Source organism: Aptenodytes forsteri, unplaced genomic scaffold (genome assembly GCF_000699145.1).
Source record: "Aptenodytes forsteri isolate BGI_AS27 unplaced genomic scaffold, ASM69914v1 Scaffold138, whole genome shotgun sequence".
Taxonomy (NCBI): domain Eukaryota; kingdom Metazoa; phylum Chordata; class Aves; order Sphenisciformes; family Spheniscidae; genus Aptenodytes; species Aptenodytes forsteri.
This window is the reverse complement of record NW_008794014.1, coordinates 745,124-761,061: the sequence shown is the minus strand read 5'-3', so window position 1 is coordinate 761,061 and position 15,938 is coordinate 745,124.

Genomic DNA, 15,938 nt, shown 5'->3' with positions numbered 1-15,938 from the left:
CTTTTGTGATCAAAGGTTATCAGTAGTAAAAGTTATTCATTTTGGAATCATACAGCTTAGTGAAGGTGTTTGACAAAAGAAAATGAAGATCAAACGATGACCACAAGCATTTTGTAAACACTGCTAAATGCTTGCTTTAATAGCAAGGAAAAATGTTGTTCTTCAAGCCCTGAGATTTAGAAATTAATTCAGCAGATCACCTGACCACTATCAAGCTAGTAGTTCAAGAAATGGAGAAAATATTAAAAAGTAATTAAAAACTTTTGTGGGTTAAAGCCCACAAAATAAGTGCCACAACTGCAGTTAGAGTTCTCAAGTTCTTGCCTTCCAGACCTACTTCATGTATATGAGGCTATGCAGCCCTTTCTTTTATGTCAAATGTTTGGGTCCAGCCCTGCACCTACCAAAACATGTGAGCGTTCATGCTGGGCAGGTCAAGGGAGACTCAAAGCAGCATCCTGCCCGCACCCCTGGATGAAGACTATTGATAGCAGGGGAAACTGAGGGAAGGAGTATAAGCGGACCAGCCTGCAGCAGTATTTCTTTTGTTACATCTTAATTGCATTTTCCAGCAATCAACAGCTTAGAGGCTTCCAGAGAGGAAGGTCTGTGGCCGTGTTTCCAAATCTAATTCTTCCAAGATTTTTAAATAGTTTTTAAACCCCTCTATACTTTTTATTTATCTGTACTATTTCTATGCAGAAATTAATTCCATGGCTTAAATATACGTTACAAGGCAAAGTGTTTCTTTGGCAGCCTTTATTCCAAGTTCATGATGTGAAAGCAAGACATATTCTTATTTGCCATCACTTGTAACTTTCTGATAGAAAACTCCCATACATTATGTTTTCAGAAGAATATTAACAGTTTTTCAGTCTCTCATAGCCTTCCTTTTATAATACTGCAACTCTGTGGGGTGGCAGGATTTCTACCCACACAGATTATATGGGACTCCCTTCTCTAACGAAGCACCGCTCATTACCTTGCCACTTCCTTGCAGGCTCCTTCCTGGGCCCCTCTATGTTTGCCCATGCAGTTGTGCTTCCTTCATGCTTGGCAGCTACTCTCTCAGCTGTCTTCACGGAAATACTTCTCGTTTTGTGTAAATTAGGAAGTGAAGAAGAAGTATAGCACCATTGGTGTGCAACCTTGCATCTTAAAGATAGTGTAACATTCACTGAAATTAAAATGTTACTGGGAACACATTTTTCTTAATATAAAGGGTGTGGTTTGGGGAGTTTACATGAGAACAGACAGAGAATCTTTTTGTTAACTCAAGTTTTCTTCATTAAAGAAATATCCTGATAAATGCATAAAATGTAAAGATTTACGAAGAATTTAACTGAAAACTGCCTTTAGTGAATACCATTTCTGCAACTTTTCTACATAAGGTTTTTTTGTTTTGCTTTTAAGTGATATCATTGACATTTACAAACAGAACTTTCCAGCAAAAGTAACAGTTGAAAAAGCCACATATTTCTCAAAGCCGAGCTGACCTAACACAATGTTAGATTGAAGTTACATTTACATGACATGCTGTTTTGTTTGTTTTCAGTGGGGTTACCATCTTATAACAACATTTGGAAATTATAAAAGGATAAAGTGAGGACCCCCTGTCTGTTTATACTAACGCTGTATATTCATAAACAGGAATGAATCAGTGAGTACAAATCCCCTTAATTGTTTTATGGTTTTATTTATTTTTACTACATTTTATGTATCCCAATGAGAAGCACTAGGTTATTAATCATGTAGTAAGCCATATTATGTATTAACAGAATTGTATGCAAAAAACCTCTTTCCAGTTTGCTTGGCTGCCAAAGAGATTACACTAAATGATCTACAAAATAACTCCACCCAGAGTATTTATTATAAATGGGCTAATATCACAAGTGTACGAAGTATTTATGGTATTTTCTAAAGTCATTTGTCATCATATGGAATATATAACAAATAATGAAGATCAGAAATATTCCTGAGATCTCAAAACCCTGCAATTCTGGCACTATTCTTAGCACAATTTCTTAGCTGAAAACTTAAATCAGCCTCTGGGGCCTTCAAGAATTATACTGGTATATAACATTTTTCAGGAGACTGTGGGAAGGGGATCATAATGTATGTCAGAAACTCTACACTGTCTTTGTGAGCAATATTCAGTTAGGTGAAGAATCCGTACAGGCTAAGAATAAAATTTAGTCTGAGATAGAATACACCGACAATCCTCTGTGCGTGAGATGCAGATAGAGTGGTGATAATTATATGTGTACTAGAAATGCAGTGGATTTAGGTAAACCTTAAGACATGAGAACAGCAGTTTTTCGTTCATTAAGCTCAATATCCTGACATTGCCCGTATAGGAATTTACACTGTTTTATTTGAAGCAATTAAATATAATGTAATAAATCATGAGCTACTTCATACGTGAATAATATCTGTTCGGCTTTACAGGCTGAACTCTATTGATTTGTTAGAATAAAGCATTCATTCTTAGAAGGATGGTTTGCTCTATCGACCTAGAGCATCATGTTTTGAGGTGCACAGTAATAACTTTTTAACAGTGAACAGGAAAACCGTGTAACAGCTTTTATATAAAGTAGAGAAGGAGTAATACTGAAACCAGATGAAAACTCGGGGTTGCTTTTAGAAAATGTGGATTTAATCTCCCAGAATACTAAAACCGTCAGGATAAACAACCTTTCCTGTACGAAAAACACTGCCGGATCTTTAACAACAAGAGAGCTGGACCTCATTTCTATGAAGTGCTGTCCAATTTTCACCAAGTGTTGGAATTGTTATTTCAGAAAGAAAGATTATTTTTTTACTTCTTGCACACTAAAATGTTGGTCAACTGAAAGAAGGCAAACATCACAAAGTGAGTTGAATTGGGAAGAAAAAAATCCTGTGTTTGAGCGTAGAGTAGAAAGTCACATTTTTATAGTTCTGACTGGTTGCGATGTCTGATCATTCAAATAGAGTGAAGGATCACTTACTGTATGACAGAGCCAATTCTTATCTCAGAGGCAGGGAATAAATTTATTCTTGTCTACCTGGGTAATCTAGGCACTTGTGATGCATTCATCACTGTAACATTGTCAGTAGTGTTTGCTGCCTTTGTAGGTTTTTTCCCTGAAATTAATTAACTACAAAATCATTCTTATTTTGTCCTCAAATCATGCATTTCAAGTCTATCTGCAAATCATTAGATTGGTAGCATCAAATAGAGTGAAGGATCACTTACTGTATGACAGAGCCAATTCTTATCTCAGAGGTAGGGAATAAATTTATTCTTGTCTACCTGGGTAATCTAGGCACTTGTGATGCATTCATCACTGTAACATTGTCAGTAGTGTTTGCTGCCTTTGTAGGTTTTTTCCCTGAAATTAATTAACTACAAAATCATTCTTATTTTGTCCTCAAATCATGCATTTCAAGTCTATCTGCAAATCATTAGATTTTGGTAGCATCAGTGATCAAGGAAAGTAAGCAGTTATGGAAATTTAATTTTAAAATACTGTGGATGAATTTCTGAATGGAAATATTTAAGGAATAAAACCAGATGAGATTATTCCATTTAATTATAGCTTAGCAATGCAAGAAAATGTGAATTTACATAGCAAAGCTTCATAAAAAATAATTTCAGGACAGAGAAATCTGTTTACTGACATTCCTGGAGCAAAAAAAGAAACTAAAATAATTTGAAAACTTTCATTGTAAATTATTTATTTAGCTTCAAAACAAGCTATAAAGAACCTAGCACCATCTCCGACACTTATGCTGTTTCACATGTAAGAGGGAGATTCTTATTCATTACTATCACAATCTTCAGTTATATAAATACAATTTTTTTTGGTGAGGATTTTTGGCTCATTTGGCGCACAAAGGAGGTCAACTGCAGTTAACCTACATCACTGATACTTCGTAACTTTTGACTATGCCACCACAGTATCATTTCTTGTTCAGTTGACTGGTTAAGTGATACACCCCTAGTCAAATGGAAATTTAGAAGTCCTGGCAAAAAAAATAGAATTTATGGTCTGAAATCCATTCCTTCATGAGTCCATGCTGGGAAGGGACTGCATGCACGCCTGGGATTCTGCGCAGTGTCAGCGTGAAATACTGTTTCAACCACTACTTGCCACCCACATGGTAGCAATTGCAGTGAGCTGAGCTAAGAAGCTTTTCAAAGACCGATAAAAGCATCACTGAGCAACCGCTTTCCCACATCAGTGAATAACTTCATCTTATTTTACTAATGTATGCCCATTTATGCTTGTTATTGGTCCTTTGCACTCTATTGGGCTAATATTTTTGGCACTGAAGATGTAGCCTCAGGAAATGGTGGGGTACGGTGCAGAGATTCCCAAAGAAACACCGGCTTGAGGGAAATAAAGTTTCCCTGATGGACCTATGCTTCAGGGGCTGAAAGCAGTACTCATTTGTTCAGGCACAGCACAGTGCCACCTGGACAGCATTACCTGCTACCTGCTGACCTGCGCTGGCTTACGCAGACCTAAGGGGTGTGACCTGCTCTTGTCGTCCTTCCATGGGACGTGGATGTCGCCTCCGCTGGCTTGACACCACCGTTGTGCAAAGGAGGATTTTAAAAGTGTGTGACTACATAATTTAGACAAGCTTTTAAATGATTTCACAGTGCCAGATTTATATAAAGTGTCCTTATTTTAGCAAATTCGAGCCAGCATCACAGAAATGCTAAATTCATTTAAAGAAGAAACTAGTGCCATGATTCTGATCTTTTGGTTTCCTAATAGTTAAATTCCATTGGAGCTGCTTCTGATTTACAAGGGTATATTCACAAAAGGAATCGGGCTATAGCTGTGCTTCCCAATCTCTCTCACACATCTTTGTACCTTTAAAAATGTTTGTATTTTTTAAAAACAAATTCCACTTGATGTTGGAGGGAATAAAAAGTTTCCAAAACACATTATTCCCCCAGACTTATTTTGTTTCCGGCAAATGTAGAACAATGCTCAGAACTGAACTGGAATAGCAAGCGTTTCTTATTTGAAAAGAATGTTTACATTGTTATATGCTGTGTTGAGTCTGGGTAATAGGAAATCATGAATTTTGCATCCCAGTTCAGTAAAGCACTCCAGCATTTGCTTAAAATTAAACTTAAGCATGTGCTTAAGTGCTTTTCTGAATCCTAGGGTAAATAAAGATACCACCCGAGTAGGTAGCCAAAAAGACCTGTCAGATTTTCAAGTTTTTAATCAGTGGGTCTAAGCTGGCCTATAGCAGTGGAAGGTTGCAGCTGCGTGGTAGAAGGTTGTTTAGTGATCTATGATAATTATAACGACCCTACAAAGCTGCAGACTTTTACCCATTGTATTCATTTCCTCAGTTTTCCTATCATGAATTTCTTGTGTGAGCTCGAGACAGTCATTAAGGGTCAACTATCAAAGGTGTCTAATGAGATTTATGAAAATTCCTTAGCAAGCTGAACATCCTTAAAGATACTTTCAGTATTATTTATACACTTTGAAAATCTGGCCCAACATGTCTAACTCCACCTCCTGGGCTAAAAATTATTATGATACTCGTAAATAAACCTAAGTAATACTCACCCATTGATAATTTTGACCTAGTATCATTAACAACATTAACCTCTACAAAATTTTTGTGAGGTTGGCCACAAGAATATTAAATAAAGGCAGAAATAGATATAACTATTCAAAATAAATTGTCTTTCTGTTAGCACTGCTACAGTTAGAGTCCAATATTTAGAATCATTGAATATTTTCGTTTGGAAGGGATTTGAGGAGGTCAGTGCCACCTCAGAGAACAGCTAGCTTCAACATAAGAATAGTTTTCAAGGTGTTTTGGTGATGTTTGTTCTTGCTTCACTGTGGGCTATGTATAACTGTAGTAGATATCTATTCCCCAATATCTAGTAGATATAGGGGTGACCATCATTGCTACTTGCATATGCACATTGTTCTTCTTTTGTAAACTAGCCCTTGGGTCCCTTGTTACTCCTCCTAGTAATATTCCACAATTAGCACAAGAAAATGGTACCTCCCTTTTGCAGCATATAAACCTTAAATTGTATTCATATCATTTTCCTTGCTCTAATGCGTTGAAAACTCACTTATAATGCTGCTCTCCATGTTTCTGTCTCCTTTTGATTATTAGGTCGAGGATAATTTTTCACCTGATGCCTTTGTATATTTTCCAGGATGAATCTCATTTTGTCATTCTTCTTGTCCATCATTCTAGTATCTCTGCTGATCTGCTCCAAATCTTATTGAAGTCAATGGGAATCTTGGATGCATATCCAGGTTCCTTTGTACTGTCTGTCTTTCATCACCTTTTGCAACTCCACCTTTTTATTCATCATAGAGGACTTTCGTTAATGGGTAGCTTACTTCTTCTAGACCATTAGTGAAAATGTTAAATAAAACCATACTGAATACAGATCACTGAAGTACCTCACTAGGAAAAGACCTTCCCAGAAATCTATATTTTAATGTTTTGTCTTCTGCTTTTGTTTATAGTCCTTCAGCCACTTTTCATTCCACAAGATAGTGCTCATACCCCAGGCAATTTAAATTAATTCAGCATTTTCTATCAAATAGTTTCCACATCCTGGGCCAAACTCTGCCCCAGTTATTCATGCATACAGTTATTGATGTCAGTGGGATTACATACAAGCAACGCATGAAAGAATCTGGTAGTCTTCTGCTTTTGTTTATAGTCCTTCAGCCACTTTTCATTCCACAAGATAGTGCTCATACCCCAGGCAATTTAAATTAATTCAGCATTTTCTATCAAATAGTTTCCACATCCTGGGCCAAACTCTGCCCCAGTTATTCATGCATACAGTTATTGATGTCAGTGGGATTACATACAAGCAACGCATGAAAGAATCTGGTACTTCCCCCCCCCCCCATGCTTTCCTTTCAGTTATAGATTTTGAGTTTTGTTTTATGATAATCTGGAATTTGAAAATCAGTATATTTGTCTCTGCATTGTCTGTGACATTGCAAACTGTTATCCAAGTAGATAGAATAATCTGATTATGCCAACAGAAAATATTTTCTTCAACTCTAAAGTGTGGGCTTAATTTATGATAAAAAACTTGATAGAAGTTGTACTCCCTTTTTTACATACATACACACACAATTATATATATACATTTATTAAAAAGAAAAAATTTTCTCCTTCTAGAATCTAATTAATTTTATGGCAGTAATCTTTCTTGAAGCTAAATTGATCTTTTGGGAGAGTTATGCCTATATTCAATTTAACTGAAATTTTGAACTTTCTGAAGTACTGGAATGCTGTAGGATTTTTTTCTCCAACTCCTTGTATGAGTTGGAACAACTTCATTGTCATTACATGGATCTGACATACTGCAGAAGATGCATCTTGAAATATTTTAAGTGACAATCTGAGGAACAGAATCTGAGTCAGAATTCATAAAAATTGCCATAAGATCAGCCAACAAAATGCCTTTTTAATTAACATCCTATCTGGATACTTAAATGGTATCCCCAATTAGTATTAATAAAACCTGTTTAAAACCAGATCTAGCTGGAATAGCTGAGGAGCCTGCTGGTAAAGTTCCTAGGTCACTGATTAAATCCAGTACAGATCAGTAATGACTGAAATTTGTGTTTGGAAACAAACATGGAACATTTTGATTGGTTCAGCCTAGTATCCAGTACAAAGGTGACAATAAAATTAAAAAAGAAAGACATATTTAGAACTGTTGTTACCCCTGGGAAGATCTCAACAGAACACAGAGCGTGCAGGGGACTTTCTTGTGATCACAACAGAGAAGTGGCAAGTTACAAGATGAAAAATATTAGCAAAGAATCTTGCCCAGCTGTAGTGTGCTCTTTCCCTGCTATGCTCATCAACGCATATCAATTGAATTAGGTAAATAAAATCACCATCCATGGGTCTTCAAAGGCACCTGCCTCTCTTCCTTAATTACATGGGGAAATGAGACACTTATGCAAACTGCTTCATTAGGAACCTTAAATTTGAGTACAAATCATGTGCCTAAATTGGGGGAACTGAGTCCAACCCCTAAAATAAGTTTTAGATATGTGTATTCAGATGAGCAACCCTAATCCCCTTGTTTAAATGCTTAGGTGCTGTGCTGAAAGTTTGTCACGTCCTCTGGATGGGACTAGCTCAGAGGAACAGGTGTGTGTGCAGTGCCAGTTAGGCTGCAGAGACTGACTCTCTCTGACTCAGTCCCGTGAAGAGGCTGGTTTGCTAAGTCTGGCAGAGGCTATGCAACATTACACTGACAACAGCCAGCTCCCACCAGGGAAGGGTGTAACCAGATTCAGACCGGTCCAAGCAAAGGGAAGGATCCAGGATCTACACCCATGTTGGACAAAAGTGGTGGGAGCCCACCAGTCCCATGCTCTAGCAGAGCTCTTTGACCAGCACCTGTAAAGTATTCTGAATAAGAGACTGCCTCACCTCCCAGTCCACTTTGCACTCATGCGTGAACTATTCATGGAACCAGGGAGAGGGAAGATAAGCAGACCCCTGTGCCTTCATGAGTTTAGTATTCACTCATTCGGCATGGAAAAAACTGTGATTCTACTCACCACAGCCTGAATAGTTGTATTTTATGATAGAAAGCCATCCAACAAGTGGCAGAAAAAAAACAGAAGAAAACCTTTCCTCTTTCCTAATGTCCTACCCGTAAGGATCCTCTTGTGCAAAAGGTCGGTAAGCAACATTTCTGCCACAATCACCTCAACCTTATTCTTCAGTTTTTAGAGGTGCTCACACATCTGGTGGGATGGCATCTAAATTTCACTAGAACTTAAATACAGGCTTGCTTTACATCTTCACAGACTACAGCACTTGCAGAATGACCAGTAAGTCATAATGTACCAAAGGAATCCCTCCAGCCAGAAGTGGGAAACAAGGGTTAGGTAGAGGGAAATGTGTGCTTAGACCTTTACTCTTGCAGGGCTTTGCTCTGGGCATCGTACTCCCTGGAGCAACAAAATGAATCATGCTCTGTTTGGAGTGACCGATCTGCTACTGTCACAGGATCTTAGAGGAAAAGACTTTGGGATCAAATGCATCTGTCACCTGAAATATGCACTCTAGATGGGACAAAACAAAGGATAATATAAGAAAATGTATCTGTTCTGCTTTTGACCTTCAAGTTAAGATTTCAGATGGTATACAAAACAAAGAGTAATAGAGGCAAAATATATATATATCAGAATTAGAGTATATCTAACTCCTATGAAGTCACTGAATGCCATACAGTTTTTTGTTAGCCAGAACCAATGGATTAATTTCTTGTACATGCAATTGTTAGTGTTAAAGTCAGGGATCTAAAGGAAGGCAAGGTAGAGGTTTTAAGATCTGGTGGATGGGAATGGCCTAGAAAGATAGCAGAGGCCAGCACATAATTGCTGTTCTAGACTCCTCAGCAGTATCAGCCATGATTTCTTCTCTTGGAGCTATCGGGGGTGGCCTATCCATGCCTCCCATGTACCACTTGCAGGTCTGATCTCAATGTTAGTTTGAAAGACTTCTGGAAGATCAATAGCTGTTGGAAAGAGGTAGAGCATGCCGCATGGTCTCAGCAGTCACCAGCTGCAAGAAAAAATACACACAAGGATGTATTCCTCCTGGTTTATTAGAACTCAATTCGTTCTTAGGGGCAAGCTAATAGCACGAACTGGCATCGAGCTGTCTAGCCAGGACATCCATTTAAGTCAATGTGGAGAGGTAAGTGCTTCTGATGCTTTCAGAGGTGGATTGAGCCCACAGAACTGAAACACCTAAGTTTGGAAGTGAACTCCCTTGAGCCTGCTGCATTAAAAACTTGGACAATGAGAAGAGGGAATTTATATGCAGAACTGGTGAGTGCAGCACATTGACTGAATCCCACCTACTTTAATAATAGCTTTAAATTCTTCTCCTAGACCCATCTTCACTAGTGGATTAACTTTGTCATTCCTGTAGCTGACTGGGTTTTTCGTGTTTGTGTCCCAGAGGCACTGATTTATCTAATCTTCCCAAAGATGCTACTTCTTGTCCTAATTTATCATCTGGTTTTTTTAAGGAGAAGAAAAAGGAAGTGTGTGTTTGGGGAAGGAGGGGAGAGAGAAAGAGAGAGAGAGAAACAGCTCCTGGAGCAGGTATAAGATAAATATACGAAAACTATGGACATGAAACAGACACTGATCAGGTACACAGCAGGGTGCCTGTTTAATGTCCACTTTGTACCTATTGCTTGTACAAATAGAAAGTAGTGGCTTCAGACACAGCCTTCACTTTACCTGCTCCGATATTGAACAGACCTACTTTCCTACAGTAGACAAGAAGCAGTGGAGGTACAGGTGCTGAGTAATAATAGCCACAGGAAAAATCTGGACACACAAAGTCAAACCAGTGAAACTTGCCTCTGCTCATCTCACAGCTAGGAAAAAATAAACCCAATCATTTATGTTTTATGTCAGATGCAAGAATCCGTTTATATGCATGCACTCACATGAGTATGTATATGTTCATATGGAAAGAAAAGGAGAGAAAAAAAAGGAATGCAGGTTGCAGCTTATGTCATTTTACTAATCTTGCTGGATTTCAGTGCCAGCTTGATTGGTTATTGCCTCTTTCTTTTCTTCACTGACATCCTCTTGATACCAGTATTCTAGCAATATGTTACCTTTATAACTGATGGGTTGAAATGAATTTTCAAAAACTGCCTACATTGTATCAGTTAATTGTCCGGTGACTGTGGAGAAAAGAAACCAGAACTATGTATTTCAAGTAATGCCCAACACATGGCAAACATCAAGTGAGGAATGCAAGGCCTATGCTAGCAAAGAATGTAATAAATATAGGCCAGATCATAAACACTGCTATAATAAGACAATTGAGGAAGAAGATTTGAAAAGATAAAATTGATTTCTGTACCTTTGCTTGTGCAGCTTCTCCAGGAAATATTTGAACAAATAAGCTCAAGCCCATCACCTCCATGTCTAGTTCAACCATAAGCTTTTGAGCTCAGTATTCTTGACCTTGAAAAACGGAGAATGAGTCTCTCCACAGCATGAATTAATCTGCAGAACGCTCTGGCTTGTGTTATGCAGGAAATAAGAGTTAGATGATTACAGTGCTACCTCTGGTCTTAAAAATCTGTTAACTTTGAAATGACCTGTGCTTCACATCATTTAAGCATAGTGGTCCACATCTTATTTTGCTTCAGCCATCAACCCTACTCAGTAAGTCTATTGTTGTGAGCTAAATGGGGATATCATCCTGCCCATCCACAGTTTTATGTTTCTCTGTCCAAGGATAATAATTCAACAGTTATAGCCAAGGCAATTGGTGCTGTGCCGGGATAAGCATTATATAATTTGGACCATGGACTGTAAGATCTTCATGGTAAGGTTGTCTTATCCTTTATTTCATTATACTGCCAGTTTTCTTGCATACCAATATCAAAATGTGAATAAGAGATCCAAATCCCGTTTCACTGGCCATAGGGAATGTTGCACCAATGCAACTGTTCACCCTTTGTGCAGTTTTGTTGATGGATAAAGGAATTTGAGGGGATCACAAAGTGTCTTTAAGCTAGTTGAACATGTACTGCATGACTGTGTATCAAATTACAGCTTTGCTCAGAGGGGCTTGTGATAGTTTTAAAACATGCTAAAAGAAAGCTTTGTATTAAAAAAGCCATTAGGTCTATTAGGCTTATAACAAGGGTTGCCTTACCAATGTGGCAACGTGAACAATCTGGAAGTTCACTCCAGTGCTCCTATACATTTTTACAGAATCAAAAATATTATTAGTGATCTCCATTAATGGTTCCACAGTATAGTAACTGCTGACAAGCACTGAGCTTTTCAGTGAAGGTCCTGGTACCTTTAACCCTATCCACAAGAACTGCTTGTATATTAATTAGAGATTTCTGGTGACAAGATTAGGAGACTGGATAACTGGACTGTGCTTCAGCTTTGCACCTCGTAACTGATTGTATGTGCTAAATGACAGTATTGTAAACTGTCTGTAATAAAACTTACATAGCATATACATATAAAATGAGGGTTAATTTTAATCTTTCTAAAATGCTTTGAGATTCTCAGATGAAGAGCAGTCACAATGCCTGGAAAATATCAAACCTTTACTATTGTTAAAAATAATCAAAGAAATAGACAAGATATGCTGCACACAGAAAACACTTCCATATTTATTTCTGTTCTTACCTATGTAACATTTTTCTTCCAAGGACAAAATGTCCAGAATAAGTAACATCAGGGAAGCTCCACTGACCTGGTGGATTAGAGGTCACATACAAAGTTCACCATTCAGTCTGATGCTATGTGTACCCAGCATTCGCAGAAAGAGTGAAATTACTGTGCAGGCAGGTAGCAATGCTTTCATATTATGTCTAATTAAATACATAGAGCAAGTCAAAACATACATTCAGTGTGACATCTCCTGGCCCTGTTCAGATCAGATGTGTAGTATTTTCCAAATATATCCCATTTTGCTGATCCAGGAAGAGGTTTTTTTGGCTTGCAGTATTTCTTGCTCTGTAAGGTCCTAAGCTCCTCCACTGACATCAAGGCAAAGCTCTTCTGATTTCTGAGCTGCAGGTTCAGCCCCTCCCCTGCCTGTGGGAAGCACGAACACAAAACTGAAACCTGTGTTCCCAAGCCTTAGGGTTTTCACCAAAGCTCCAGGATAAAAATGTTTGGGTGAGGGATCATGTCACCTCATGTCAGTGGAGACTGGCACTTCAAGAGGGGACATGAGTCACCCCTTGGCCCTAGGCTGGAGCGAAGAGGTGGGTGGAAGTGTCTGTCTATTCCCTTTGAGACTGAATGATTAAACAGAGTAAGGGCAGAATTCAGCAAGAGATTTAGACACCCTAATTTAATTCTCTACACATAAGTGTGTATTACATGGGCCAGGTGCCTAACCTCCCTAAGTGGTCAATGAATCATAGAATCATAGAATCATAGAATCATTGAGGTTGGAAAGGACCTCTAAGATCATCGAGTCCAACCGTCAACCCAACACCACCATGCCCACTAAACCATGTCCCTAAGCGCCTCATAGCTCCAGGATAAAAATGTTTGGGTGAGGGATCATGTCACCTCATGTCAGTGGAGACTGGCACTTCAAGAGGGGACATGAGTCACCCCTTGGCCCTAGGCTGGAGCGAAGAGGTGGGTGGAAGTGTCTGTCTATTCCCTTTGAGACTGAATGATTAAACAGAGTAAGGGCAGAATTCAGCAAGAGATTTAGACACCCTAATTTAATTCTCTACACATAAGTGTGTATTACATGGGCCAGGTGCCTAACCTCCCTAAGTGGTCAATGAAGATGCAGTTAATACAGTCAAAGGAACACAGTAATTCAGCTAGCCATGGGCTAAGGGCAGACTCAGCTGCCTAAATAGAAGTTTCTGGTGCCTTTTGAAATGCTGTAGGGTACCTGACATACCTGCTCCCACGTCATGTGATACCTCACCCATCTGGACTGGCAGCTGGGTAACAGCAAGTAAGGTATCCACAGAAGCATGCATGCTTTGGTACGTACCTGGCTAAGTACATGGCTGAAGGAGGTGAAATCAGTCCCAACTTCTAATTCACAAAGTTCAGGGAAACTCTTTAGAAGATGCTCTTAAGCGTTTTTAATTGTATAAAATGTATAAGAAGTTTTAAATGACACTCAGTGAAAATTGCACCTATTCAGCTCTTGTGGCTGCTGTGCCTTCTGGTACAGATGTTTCTGAGTTCCATTATGTCCGATAAATCCTGACGACTATGCCATTGAATATTTAAAGAGCGAGATTCAACAGCAGTCAATTTCTGTTACAAACAATGACTGACTCGGCAAAGGGGAAGTTAGAGTTGGACTTGCAGAAAAAATCAAGAAATTAGTATAGGCTGTCAGAAAGCAGAGTTTCTAGAAAACCATTCCAGTTGTCTTACAGCTTTGACACATGGATTATGGAAATATGTTTCCTGTTCCAGTTATTTAAAACTGTCATTTACACATAATCAGTCCACAGTTTGACATTAAAAAAAAAATTGTGCAGATAACTAACAGTACCATCCTACTCAGATGGTACAGCTGAATGCAGAATGGCTAAGTAATTTCTGGCAATACATACATAATATGTAATTAAAACTGTTTTTCAGGAGCACAATCCGTATTGAAAAGAAATTGAGCACATGATGCTTAGTTTCTCTGAAATGCTATGTTCTTCCAATCTTTTTTCCACCGTCCACCAACACATGTGGAACATGTGAGTTTATAGTCTCCCTATCAAAAAGTTGCCCTATGGTCTTTTTAGCCATAAGCATGTTTAATCTTGGTTTTGAAACCTACTGAGATCCTGACCTCCATTATATTAACTTTTCCCCAGATTCTGAATACCACTGGCATCAAAGTACAGGGTAAATATACTCTGACTCAAATACATTAGCGCACTGTCTGACCATTGTGGAACCAGATTGAAATCTGTGCAGAAAATAATAAATGGTGGAGCAAAGTTACTCAAAAGCTGCAATTATAGCAAGTGCAGAAGAACACATACATCAGCACCAATGTTTATTTTTAGAAAGATAAGGAAGCTTCATACTCTGCCTCTCACGGTCAGCAAGCTGTTTAGTAGAGGCCCAAAGTTCAGCTGCTCAGTTAAATTTTCTCAGTCCTATAGGTTATCCCTATTCCATGGACACCTCATGAGTTCTAGCCACCAGAATACATGGCACTTCACTGAAGTGCCAAGTTATGCATATTTTTAGAGCTTTTGGATTTGCAATATTTTCTCTCAAGACATGAGTGACAAAATCATATGGTGGTTGGACAAATTTTGATAATATGTGGGCTAACTTTGACTAAAAGAGCTGAGAAATAAGTTGTTCTGAAACTCAGAATCAGATGTTCTGTGAGGATAAGATGTCAGTAACTTTGCAGGCTGAACTTTGCTGAGGGAGAAAATATCCAGTTAAGACAAATTCAACTCCCATAGATTTCTCTGGGAAAAAGGCACTTTTTCACTTGATTTGGTTCTGAAGACGCTGCTTTCAGACCAGGAGGTTTTAATGCAAGTTGTAACTACGGGAACATGCAAGGAGCACAAAAAATATGTTTAATCTCCAGATGAGGGAATATATCCTAATTAGTTATGTCTGCTCTGGTGTCTGGCTACCAGCTGACAGACTCGACAGCTGATCTCTCTGAACCAATCCAAATTGGAAAAAGATTTGGGTTAGGGTCACTTTTTGAGTGGGCAAAGGTTGGGGCTGGTTGTTATTTAGACTGAACTAGTTCATTCATCTCTAGTTACCCATATGTCAATACAATCAATTCCCTTAACATAATATGCCGTGGGCTAGAAACTTTCTGTTTTGTTTCTACCTGCACATTTTCATGGGCTGCTGCCAGAAGAGGAAGGCAATATGTCCTGGGACAAAGAGGAAGTTCTGGACACTTCTGGAAGAGCTCCAGAATGTACTATGAGAACAGACACTTCGGATGTAAAACCTTCAAGCTTTGTGCACTTCAGGTCAGAGCTCAGGTCAGGCTCAGACAGTCAATCAGAAGCTTATTTGTATGCTTGTGAACAAGACAGTCTACATGAGGATTTGGCTTTTTTATACCTCAGTCCCTCTGTCACTATCTCTGTCCTAATTTAGCTTTTAGTATGTACTGGAAAGACTCATAATAGACACTGATATAAAATGCAACCAAATCAGTGGAAAACCTCCCATCAATTTAAAAAGAAACTGGTTTAAGTGTTCAGCATATAGGTCCAGGACAACAAAACCTTAGGTGACTGTGCAATTAGCAGTCATTATTTAATGAAAAGAGTCAGTTTTGCTTATTTTATCTTGATCTCTAAAATTCAGATTCTAAAAATTCAACATTGTAACTTCATTATTAGTTTTGCATAGTGACTT